Source organism: Nicotiana tabacum, chromosome 11 (assembly GCF_000715075.1).
Source record: "Nicotiana tabacum cultivar K326 chromosome 11, ASM71507v2, whole genome shotgun sequence".
NCBI classification, from domain to species: Eukaryota; Viridiplantae; Streptophyta; class Magnoliopsida; order Solanales; family Solanaceae; genus Nicotiana; species Nicotiana tabacum.
This window is the reverse complement of record NC_134090.1, coordinates 87,262,520-87,275,202: the sequence shown is the minus strand read 5'-3', so window position 1 is coordinate 87,275,202 and position 12,683 is coordinate 87,262,520. Positions and strand designations below refer to the sequence as shown.

The 12,683-nt window shown below is 38.2% G+C and overlaps 1 protein-coding gene across 5 annotated transcripts in view; it reads right to left on the bottom strand.

Annotated features, from left to right (window-relative positions):
• LOC107818587 (MADS-box protein AGL42-like) overlaps positions 1 to 12,683 on the bottom strand; it is a 55,479-nt gene that overhangs the window by 20,669 nt on the left and 22,127 nt on the right. The gene's annotated exons all lie outside the window — the stretch shown is intronic.

Below are 12,683 nucleotides of genomic sequence, written 5' to 3'. Positions count from 1 at the left end.
AAGTGAACTTTTGTCTTGCACTTTGTCCCTCATTGGTGAGGGACAACCACATTTGTGTGCTTATATATAGAATCACTTCTTAAAGCTCTTAAAAGGAGTTGAAGAGAATGAACCCTCGCGCCGTCGTCGTCGTCGCTCGCTCGGCTCGACTTTGAATTTGGAAAATGATCGATAAGATTATTTTTTGGACAAGTCACTGCTGAAAATACGCCAGAATCTTGCTGAAGATTCAGAGAGCCTATCTGACCGCGGTTCTGCTGCGGTCGCGGTGGAACCGCGGCAGGCAGATTCAGAGAGCCCGGCAGAACCGTGGCAGACAACGTATTCTTCTGAAAAGGCACTTTTTCCAGACACCTCTTCTGATAATTGCCTATAAATTCTGAGGCAAGGCTCCATTTTCTACATACGAAAAATACTCCAGAACTTCTTTCTTTCTGAATACACTGCATCCTAATTCGCAGTTTCTCTCTCTCAAATTCGTAAGTGTGATTTTGCTCCGTTCTTTGAGTTCGTTGGGATCCTGCAGTTTGTATTGCCACTGTTGCAGGAAGGTTTATTCCGTTTTATTCTGGGACGATTTAATTCATTACCTTGACAACGTGTGAGGGGGTTAAAATACCTTAAGGACACACAAGAAAATTGTGGACTCGGAATATTTCTAATTCTTTATTGTGTTCTAGATTTCTTTATTCTTCTAACAGTTTTGTTTTCTGATTTTTGTTTTAACACAGTAACGCTCACAAGCTTAAGGAATTTTAAATTACTAACGTTTCTGTGTTGATTATTAAACTGTTTTCTATATACTTTGTTGGAGACTAAAGCCTTGTTGCTTTCTACTCCTATAATTGTTTCTGTCCGGTTTAAAGTACATAAAAACTTTGCCAGAATAATAAACGTACGGATTTGAAGTATATAAAAACTTCACCATTGTTACGTGTTGTATGTTTGGTTTGGTATTCAGTTTGAAGATATCAAAATTTCACTGATTTAACAAGTTCTGTATTGTTTTCAACTTTATAGAAATATGACGAATGAAACCAAACTAATGGAAGTGTTGCGGGAACGGGTGCTACTGTTACGAGTGTTGCTGCCTCGTCAAGCCGTTCTACTCCTGTTCATGCTATGGAACCGGCAGAAAAACCCGGAAAGTTTTCCGGTATTGACTTCAAACGCTAGCAAATGAAGATGCTCTTCTATCTTACTACGTTGAGTTTGCAACATTTCATCAAGGAGGATCCTCCGGTCATGGCTGAAAATACTCCGGATGATGAACGACTTGTTGTAACTGAAGCATGGAAACATTCTGATTTCTTGTGCAAAAACTACATATTGAGTTGTTTGGAAGATGGATTGTACAATGTCTATAGTGTCATGTAAACTTCAAAAGCATTATGTAATGCGTTTGAGAAGAAGTACAAGACTGAGGATGCCGGAGTTAAGAAGTTCGTGGCTGCAAGGTTTTTGGATTTCAAGATGATTGACACTAGGTCAGTCATAACTCAAGTCCATGAATTACAAGTCATTGTCTATGACCTCCTTGCTGAAGGTATGACCCGAATCAATAATTTTATTAATAAGATTTATCTTATTATTAATTATGAATTTGTTATTGAAGGTATGGTCATAAATGAGGCCTTTCAAGTCGCTGCTTTCATTAAGAAGTTACCTCCGTTGTGGAAGGATTTTAAGAACTATCTTAAACACAAGCGGAAGGAGATGACATTAGAAGATTTGATTGTTCGTTTGAGGATAGAAAAAGACAACAAAAATACTGAAAAGAAGTCACGTGGAAACTCGACAATAATGGGGGCAAACGTTGTTGAGGAGGTGCCACAAAATAAGAAGAGGAAGAAGGCTTCTGGACCAAAGAATTATCCAAGCAAGAAAAAGTTCAAGGGTAATTGCCACAACTGTGGAAAATCTGGGCATAAGGCCGTGGATTGTCGTGCGCCAAAGAATGTTAAGAAGAAAAAGAATCAAACTAACATGGTTAAAGATGAAATGGAGGACTTATGTGCCATGTTGTCTGAATGCAACTTGGTAGGAAATCCAAAAGAATGGTGGATAGATTCTGGAGCCACCCGCCATGTTTGTGCTAACAAGGAGTTATTTTCTTCTTATGCCCCCGCAGGACCCGACGAGACAATCTTCATGGGAAATTCATCTACGGCCAAAATTGAAGGAGTTGGCAAGGGTGACGTCGGGAAAAATAGTGACTCTAAACCAAGTCCTCCATGTTCCAGAAATTCGCAAGAATCTTGTGTCTACCTCACTTCTTGTCAAGAATGGATTCAAATGTATTTTTGTTTCTAATACTGTTGTACTTAGTAAGAACGATGTATATGTAGGAAAAAGTTACCTAAATAAGGGCCTTTTTAAGCTAAATGTAATAGTAGTTCCTATCAATAAAGTGAATGTTTCTTCTTACTTACTTGAGTCAAACACTTTATGGCATTCTCGTTTAGGTCACGTAAACTTCAAAACATTGCGGAAGATGATAAATCTAGAAGTATTGCCAAAATTTGATTGCGTTAATTCCAAATGCCAAATATGTGTGGAATCAAAGTATGCTAAGCATCCTTATAAGTCCGTTGAAAGGAATTCAAGTCCTTTAGACTTAATTCACACAGATATTTGCGACATGAAGTCAACACCATCTCGCGATGGGAAAAAGTATTTTATTACTTTTATTGACGATAGCACGAGATACTGCTATGTTTATTTACTTAATAGTAAAGATGAGGCAATTGATGCTTTCAAGCAATACAAGAGTGAAGTTGAAACGCAACTAAACAAAAAGATCAAAATGATAAGAAGTAATAGGGGTGGCGAATATGAATCTCCTTTTGAAGAAATTTGTTTGGAAAATGGCATTATTCACCAAACAACTGCCCCTTACTCCCCACAATCTAATGGAATTGCGGAGAGGAAGAATCGAACGTTGAATGAGATGATGAATGCATTACTAATAAGTTTTGGCTTACCACAAAACTTGTGGGGGGAAGCTATACTTACAGCTAACCGGATAATCAACCGTGTACCTCATAGTAAAACACAGTCCATTCCTTATGAAAAGTGGAAAGGAAGGAAGCCTAGCTTGAAATACTTCAAAGTGTGAGGGTGTTTAGCTAAGGTACAAGTTCCTAAACCTAAAAGGGTTAAGATAGATCCAAAAACGGTTGATTGTGTGTTTATTGGATATGTAACCAATAGCAAGGCATATCGTTTCTGGTTCATAAATCAGAAAATCCTGAGATTCACATTAATACGATAATAGAATCAGATAATGCTGAATTCTTTGAAACTATTTATCCATATAAAAAGGAAAGTGAAGTGACCTGCCAAAAGTCAAAACGACCTCGGGAGGAAATAACAGATGGTATGCCTAATGAATAAAATCCAAGAAGAAGTAAACGTCAAAGGATATCTACTTCATTCGGTCCAGATTTTCTGACTTTTCTGTTAGAAAATGAGCCTCGTACCTTCAAGGAAGCAATGTATTCCTCAGAAGCACAATATTGGAAAGAAGTTGTCAATAGTGAAATAGAATCCATATTGAGCAACCATACCTGAGAATTGGTTGATCTTCCTCCAGGTAACAAAACATTGGGTTCTAAATGGATTTTCAAGAAGAAAATGAAGGACGATGGTACTATTGACAAATACAAGGCAAGACTTGTTGTCAAAGGATTTAGACAATGAGAAGGTCTTGACTATTTTGACACATACTCGCCGGTAACAAGAATTAAATCCATTCGGATGCTAATAGCGTTAGCCGCCTAGTATGGTCTTCAAATCCATCAAATGGATGTAAAAACAGCATTCTTAAATGGTGATCTTGAGGAAGAAATTTACATGAACCAACCTGAAGGGTTTGTGGTTCCGGAAAAAGAAAAGAAGGTGTGTAGACTTGTCAAGTCCCTTTATAGACTATAACAAGCACCCAAGCAATGGCATGCGAAATTTGACCAAACAATGTTGTCAAATGGTTTTAAGATTAATGAATGTGATAAATGTGTTTACATTAAGAACGTTCCAAATCATATAGTCATTGTTTGCTTATATATTGATGATATGCTAATAATGAGCAAAGACATTGCCGACATTCAAGCTACTAAACGTATGCTTGCTAGTAAGTTTGATATGAAAGACTTAGGAGTTGCCGATGTAATTCTAGGAATTAAAATCCAGAGGACTCCTCAAGGTCTAGCTTTGTCTCAGTCACATTACGTGAAAATGGTACTGGAAAAATTCAAACACTTGGAATTTAGAAGTGCAAGAACTCCAATTGACTTAAACCATCATCTTATAAAGAATAAAGGTGAAAGTACGTCTCAATTGGAGTATGCTCGTGTGTTGGGAAGCTTAATGTACATCATGAACTGTACACGACCTGATATAGCTTGTGCAATAAGTAAACTTAGTCGATTCACAAGTAATCCCAACAAACATCATTGGGTGGCAATGAAACGAGTTCTGGGATACTTGGAGTATACCCAAGACTACGCTTTGCACTATAATAAATATCCTGCGGTTATCGATGGATATAGTGATGCAAATTAGATAACCGGCTCAACAGAAACAAAGTCCACAAGTAGATATATTTTTACTGTTGGTGGAGGAGCAGTATCTTAGAAATCTTCCAAACAGACATGTATCGCTCGTTCTACAATGGAATCAGAGTTTATAGCTTTGGATAAAGCCGGTGAAGAAGCTGAATGGCTTCGAAATTTCTTAGAAGACATTCCGTTCTGGCCAAAGCCTTTGGCTCCTATTTGCATACATTGTGATAATGAGGCTGCCATAGGACGGGCAGGGAGTGTTATGTACAACGGAAAGTCTCGTCATATACGACGAAGACATAACACTGTTAGACAACTACTTTCTAGTGAAATTATCACTATTGATTATGTAAGATCAAAGGAGAATGTGGCAGATCCGCTTACAAAAGGCTTAACTAGAAAGGGAGTTGAGAAATCATCTAAGGGAATGGGACTATGGCCGAGGACAAGTCAACATGGCGGTAACTCTACCTAGAATTTTGGATGTTCCGAGATCTAGGTTCAAGGAGCTCAAACAAAGTTGTGATTGACCGGTTCAACATTGTCAAAATAAAATCTTTGGTCCATTCTCGTGATGAAGACAATGTTCAGTAACAAGGATAGAACTTTACACGTTCTTTAATGATTACCAAAGTTTGATGAGGTATCTATCAAATAGTGTCAATCTAAAGGATTACACGTTTAGGAATCACCTACGTAAGTGTGAAGTGTAAGCCGCTTCAAGGAGAATTCTGTAAGGCCAATTCTCTATGCACTTATGAGACCAGGCGGTGTTCATGGCTAAAACGAACACAACAATGAGAACCAAAAGACGATTAAGGGTTGGTTGTGTTGCATATAGTTGTCTAGGTATACACTAAAGTTTGACGGTTCAAAGATATCAAATCTACCGATTGACCGAGTATATCCGACATATGTTCACTACAGAAAGTTCAAAGGGAAACCTACTTATCCAGATGCAATTAATCCTTACTTGCAAAATCACATAGCTTTCATCTATGATCTTTCTTGATACAGCCATTCCCATTCATGTGGGGGATTGTTGGACTTTAAGCCATTGGGCTTTAAAGTAGAAGAAGTGTGAATTGGAAATGGAGGGAAATAAAATGGAGTGAAAATGAAAAATTTGAAAAAGTGAACTTTTGTCTTGCACTTTGTCCCTCATTGGCGAGGGACAGCCACATTTGTGTGCTTATATATAGAATCACTTCTTAAAGCTCTTAAAAGGAGTTGAAGAGAATGAACCCTCGCGCTGTCGTCGTCGTCGCTCGCTCGGCTCGGCTTTGGCTTTGGCTTTGGATTTGGATTTGGATTTGTCAAATGATCGATAAGATTATTTTTTTAGAAAGTCACTGCTGAAAATATGCCAGAATCTTGCTGAAGATTCAGAGAGCCTATCTGACCGCGGTTCTGCCGCGGTCGCGGTGGAACCGCGGCAGGCAGATTTAGAGAGCCAGAACCGCGGCAGGCAGCGTATTCTTCTGAAAAGGCACTTTTTCCAGACACCTCTTCTGATAATTGCCTATAAATTCTGAGGCAAGGCTCCATTTTCTACATACGAAAAATACTCCAGAACTTCTTTCTTTCTGAATACACTGCATCCTAATTCGCAGTTTCTCTCTCTCAAATTCGTAAGTGTGATTTTGCTCCATTCTTTGAGTTCGTTGGGATCCTGCAGTTTGTATTGCCACTGTTGCAGGAAGGTTTATTCCGTTTTATCCTGGGAGGATTTAATTCATTACCTTGGCAACGTGTGAGAGGGTTAAAATTTCTTAAGGACACAAGAAAATTGAGGACTCGGAATATTTCTGATTCTTTATTGTTTTCTAGATTTCTTTATTCTTCTAACAGTTTTATTTTCTGATTTTTGTTTTAACACAGTAACGCTCACACATCATCTCCAGATGTTGCTGTTGTATACCACCTAAAGAAGAGAATATGCATCATACTTTTATGAATAGTAATATGGCAATTAAGACCTGAAAATATTTTGGGGCCCCTTTGGGGGTCAGTTGGAAAGATACTCATATTATTTTGATGTTGAACAAATGGTGGAGTTTTAAAGCCCAAAAATAGGATCCATCACGTCATTTTGAGAATAACTCCCGTGGTTATTTGTTGGGAGTTATGAAGGCTTAGTGCTCCTCTAAATATGGTATTAAGAGAATTTCTGGAAGTAGAATATTATTCCAGATTCAATATCATCTGAGATGGGTCATTGATAAGAATTGCAATGGGGTTAGCTGGAATATGCCTTGGAATGCTATTTGTGAGAAGCTGATGGTGATGACTCATTCAGTGAGATGCTTAATGGTGAAGTGGGAAAGACCAGCTACTCAAGAACTAAAACTAAACACTGATGGAAGCAGGCTTGCTAATGGTTCTACTGGTGCTAGAGGTATTATTCGAGATCACCAAGATAATTTAGTGATGGCGGTTGCAAAATCATTGGAGATGGGAAGTAATAATTGTGCTGAAGCTTCAGCAACCTTAATCGTGGTTAATGGTGCCACACACATGGCCTTGCTAATCTCATCCTGGAATGCAACTCCATGATAGTCATTGAAATGTTGAGAGGAACATTTAAGGTGCCTTGGCAGTTGCAGCCCATTATAGAAGAGATTAAACAGATAATATACTTGCAAAACATCAAAGTGCAACATTATTTTAGGGAAGGAAACCAAGTAGCACATGCCTTAGCTAAGTGGAGTAATAGAGGACAACATACTATTTTCTTCGGTCCATCTAAACTGCCTAAAGAAGCCTTTGGCCCATACATATTGGACAAGTTGAAGCTTTGAAGAACTCTTATAATGGGAGATGTTGGATGACATGTATATTTTGTCCCGATATATTTTTGCTAAAACCTTTTCCTATTTTCTCTTTCCTTTTAGGTTGTTGTAATTTGTAAACTCTTTTTTTTCTTTTTTGGTGTTCAATACAAGGGGGACGCCACCTAAGGCGTAATTATATTTAAAAAGAAAATGTTGGGTTAAGGTTATTGTGTGCTGAATATAAGGGATCAAGTTTTCCGTTACTTGATTTTCCTTTTTCACTCATCTAATTGGTATTATTATCCCATCTATCCTTAACATTGCTTTCATCATTTTCATAGGTGTTCTTGAGGGCCGAAGGATTTCTCATCGGAGCCCCGCTATTATTTGGTATATAAACATTGAATGATTGGATATATTCTTATAATTGGAACTATCAAAAACTACAAAAAGTTCAAAATTCAAAAACTCCAAAAACATATCCATCATTGTTAAAGTAGCTTCAGACCAAGTTTGCATCCAAAATTGAAATATATTGCTACTTTGTGATTGAAATTGAGTGAGTATTGTTTCATTGACCTTGTATTGTTCTCCCCTAACGATTTGGAAGATTGACTAAAATTGAGAATCACCATTATTGAACCCACTTGAAGAACTCTCGAACATGTGCGGAAAGAAATCTGGTATTCCAAAAGTGGTTTGAATCCGTTCTACTGATTAGGGATCGTTGTGAGTAGTTGAAATAGGTAAAATATCAAATTTAAGTTATTTGGAGTTAAACTGAATCGTTATACCTAAAAGGCACGTAGCTAAAACTTTCTGCTAAAGCCAAAACCGCCCCCACGGTTCGAAAGTGGTCTTAACGCTTTGAAACCATGCACCCTCCACCTATTTTCAGAAAGCAATTTTCTTGGTGGTTCTTGAACAGCCTAAGGAACATCCCTTTGAGGGGAAAAAGGCAAGAGTGGCAAGATTACTACAGTGTGGCTTAAAAGCTTCTAACCTTGAGAGTAAACACGAGGGTTAAGTGAATCATCTCTTGAGTGATATGCAAATGGGGGTGACTTGTGAGGACTAATTTACATTAACCAATTTACTTTACTTTCAAGCATGTGTTTTGCAGGTTCAATGAGATATAAGGTAGGTGTTGGTGGTTGTGATAACCCAAGAGGTAAATCTATGACTAAGAGTGAAAGATGGAGTTCATCTTGTGACTATTTCTAGTAGAAACTCTTATGGGTAGTACTATGATGAATATGAAAGGAGACCTAAAAGAAGTGGAAGAATGAAAATAAGAGGAGCATTTGTAAATTTGAAGTGAGCGATGAGAGTCATTGTGGTTGTATACTTGAAATAGAGAAAGATTTTTGTTCAAACTTCATTAATCAAGAAGATGCCCGAAGAGTGGAGGTGGAGCATGATGGTTTCTGTATACAAGAACAAGGGTGATATCCAAAATTGCAATAACTATCGGGGTATCAAGCTGCTTAGCCATACTATGAAAGTCTAGGAGAGAATGGTTGAGCTAAGGATGAGGAGGAGGATGTCTATTTCCGAGAACCAGTTTAGGTTTATGCCGGGGCATTCGGCTACAGAAGTCATTCACCTTATTAGGAGATTGATGGAGCAGTATTGGGAGAGAAAGAAGGACTTGCATATGGTGTTCATCGACTTAAAAAAGACATTCGATAAAGTTCCGAGGGGGGTTTTATGGAGATGTTTGGAGGCTAGAGGTGTACTTTTGCCTATGTTAGATTGATTAAGTACATGTATGATGGAGTAAAGACCCGAGTGAGGACGGTGGGTGGGGACTCGGACCATTTTCCGGTTATGATAGGGTTGCATCAGGGGTCAGTACTTAGCCCTTTTTTGCTCTAGCAATGGACGTACTGACGCGCCACATCCAAGGGGAGGTGCCGCGGTGAATTCTATTTGCAAATGATATTGTATTGATTGACGAGACTTGAGACGGTGTGAACACGCAATTAGAGGTATGGAGGCAGACCCTGGAATCTAAAGGTTTCAAGTTGAGTAGGACCAAGACAGAATACTTGAAGTGTAAGTTCAATGGCGAGACTCAAGGAGGGGAAGGAGATGTGAGGCTGGATTCACAGGTTATCCCTAGGAGAGAAAGTTTTAAGCATCTTGGTCGATTACTTAGGAGATGGAGAGATTAATGATGATGTCAAACATCGTATTGGGGAAGGATGAATGAAATGGAGACTCGCTTCCGGTGTTTTGTATGACAAAAAGGTACCACCAAAACTTAAGGGTAAGTTCTATAGAGTGGTGGTCATAAAACGATGTTGTATGGGGATGAGTGTTGGCCAGTCAAGGTCGCTCATGTGCAGAAGATGAAGGTAGCAGAGATGAAGATGTTGAGATGGATGTGCGGACACACCAGGTTAGATAGGATCAGAAATGAGGTTATTCGCGACAAGGTGGGTGTGGCCCCTATTAAGGACAAGATGCGGGAATTGCGGCTTAGGTGTTTTGGTCATGTGAGGAGGAGGAGCACAGACGCCCCGGTGAAGAGGTGTGAGAGGTTGACATTGGAGGGCCTACGGAGAGGTAGAGGTAGGCCAAAGAAGAGGTGAGGAGAGGTGATTAGGCAAGACATAGTGCGATTTCAGCTGACCGAGGATTTGACCCTTGATAGGAAGGTATAGAGTAGGTAGTCTAGAGTGTTTATAATAGTAGTATTGGCACGCAGTCTCGCTTTCTATTGGTAGTAGGTTTTTATGACTAACCATTGTTTTCTTTCATTATTGATCACCTTACTATCTTGTTATTTTTATTCTGCTTTTGTATGGCATTTTGTTACTATCTCTTCTTGTCTATATTTTCATTAATGTGGTGCTTATGCTTTCCTGAGCCGAGGGTCCATTGAAAACAACCTCTCTATCCTCACAAGATAGGGATCATAGGTTTCCTAAAAATACAAGAAAATAAATTCAAGACATAAATAATAAATCTTCCCTTGGCTTGAGTTCGCTTTATCAATATGAACAATGTGTCTCTGTCTTGTCCTCAGTCCTTGTTAGGGCTCTATTCATTGCCACATACATTAACCAAGTATGGACAATGTCTAAACTTGTTAAAAGACCCAATTTCTTCGGTTATAGCACCAATCCATTTATCTGCTCCTACATTCGAAATAACTTCTGGATAGTTATTATACTCAAGCACATCAACAGGGCAAAGCAAATCTCACAAGATTTGTATGTCCAAGAAGATCATATCAACTACACTTGCAGACTTTTGTGGTCGGCAGGGGCAGAGGTAGAGAGTCGAGTGCGGGTTCGGCCGAACCCAGTAGCTTTGGTTCGAACCATATATTTGTATTAAAAAGTTCATTGAATATATATAACTTATTATTTTAGAACCTAGTAACTTAAAACAATTAAAATCTCGAACCCATAAGCTTGAAATTTTAGCTCCGCCTCTGGTGGTCGGTTGATTACTCTCTTCCCTTGGCCTATTGCAATTCTATATTGTTGTTCTTCCGTAGGTGCATCAACGTTATTATTTTGATCAATATTTTGCACTTCATCCACTTCCTCTACTTTTGAACTACTGGTCTAAGCTAGTGGAGATTCAGTTTCTAGCTCTATGCGGTCACTGACACCATAATCTATTTATGCTATTGACTTCTTTCTTTGTCTGTCTAGTGAGGTAGATTCATTGAATGTCATGCCCCTGCTGATAATTAATCATGGAGTCTTCTGATCTACGCACCACAACCTATAACCTTTCACTCTAGTTGCATATACTCTATAAATATGCACCTCTTTGTCCTCAGCTCAAGTTTTTCATCTCACGCATGAGCATTTCAACCTAGTATCCTCAAATTTGAATAATCAACAGACGAACCAGACCATACCTCAAAAAGAGTTTTGGACTTAATAGCTATAAATGGAGATCTATTGACCAAGTGGCAAATTGTGTTGATTGCTTCATGCCAAAAATTCTTGCTAACACATGAATGTAAAAGCATGTTTCGGCCTTGTCACAAAGGGTATTGTTTATACGTTCAGCAACACTATTCTATAGTGGTGTTTCATGCAAGTGCAGTGTCTCATTATGCCCTTTGTACATCAAAAACCATTGAACTCTGAATTGCAAAATTTTAACCCATTATCAGTCCGAAGACGCTTAACTTTTCTTTCTGTCTATTTCTCAACCATCGTCTTTCATTTAACAAATATCGAAAATACGTCATTTTTTTATTTTCAAAAATACACTCAAACCATTTTAGAGTAATCATCAATCAAAGTCATAAAATATATGGTACTACTCTTGAAGGAAGCTTTGTCTAGATCCTACAAATATGAATGCATATAATCTAACTTGTGTTTGGTCATGTGTCCTGCCTTTTTGCTGAATTTTATCCTTGTCTATTTTCCAAATACACAATGCTCATAAAAATTCAAAACTTAATTTTTGTACCCATCGAGCAAATTTTGCTTGCTCAACAAAGGCAACCCCTTGTCACTCGTATGACCAAGTCGCAAGTGTCATAACTGAGACTAATTTAGATCACTCTTTCCAGAAGCTACAACAACTTCGCCTTCAACAAGAATGTAGTTTACCATTTATGAGAACCATGAAACCTTTACGCACTTTAAATGTGTCATTCTCGGAGTATAACTTAAACCCTTGATCATCGAAAGCTGAAACGAAATGAAATTCCTCTTCATCCGAGGAACATGCCAACATTCAATGTTTCTAATAATTCCATCGAACATTCTCAAATTGATATTACTAATATCCTCTAGCATTAATAAATTATCATCTCCCAAGTCGGCAGTCTCATTCATCTACTTGTAAGTTTCAAACTAATTCTTATGTAAACACATGCAAATTGTTGCACCAGAATCAAGAACTTAAGAATTTTTCCCATAACTAGAACTCATGGTGCAGTCTTCCCCTACATAGTCACTTTCATCAGAAGTGTTGCCGATCTCACCAATATTTACAGAATTATCTGCTTTCCGCCTACCTCTTTTCTCTTTTAACTTAAGACAATCTCTCCCTTAGTAAACTTGTTCCCCATGCTCATAGCAGTTCTGCTTTCTTGCTCTAGAATTTGATCTAGCGGCAAACTTTTTCTTGTTAAAGTCCTTTTGTTGTGTTCTTCCTCTAGTCACAAGACCCCCGCCCTTAATTCCGTTGTCTGGAAAGCTCTTTTTAAACTCTTTAGATTTTAATGCATTACTAACATCTTCTAGTGAAATGCTGTCTTTCTCATATAGTAACATATCAACAAAAGTATTATAAGATGGCGGTAAAGCTTGTGGCATTAAATATATCATAATATTTGTGTAGCTATAAGACTTTTATAATT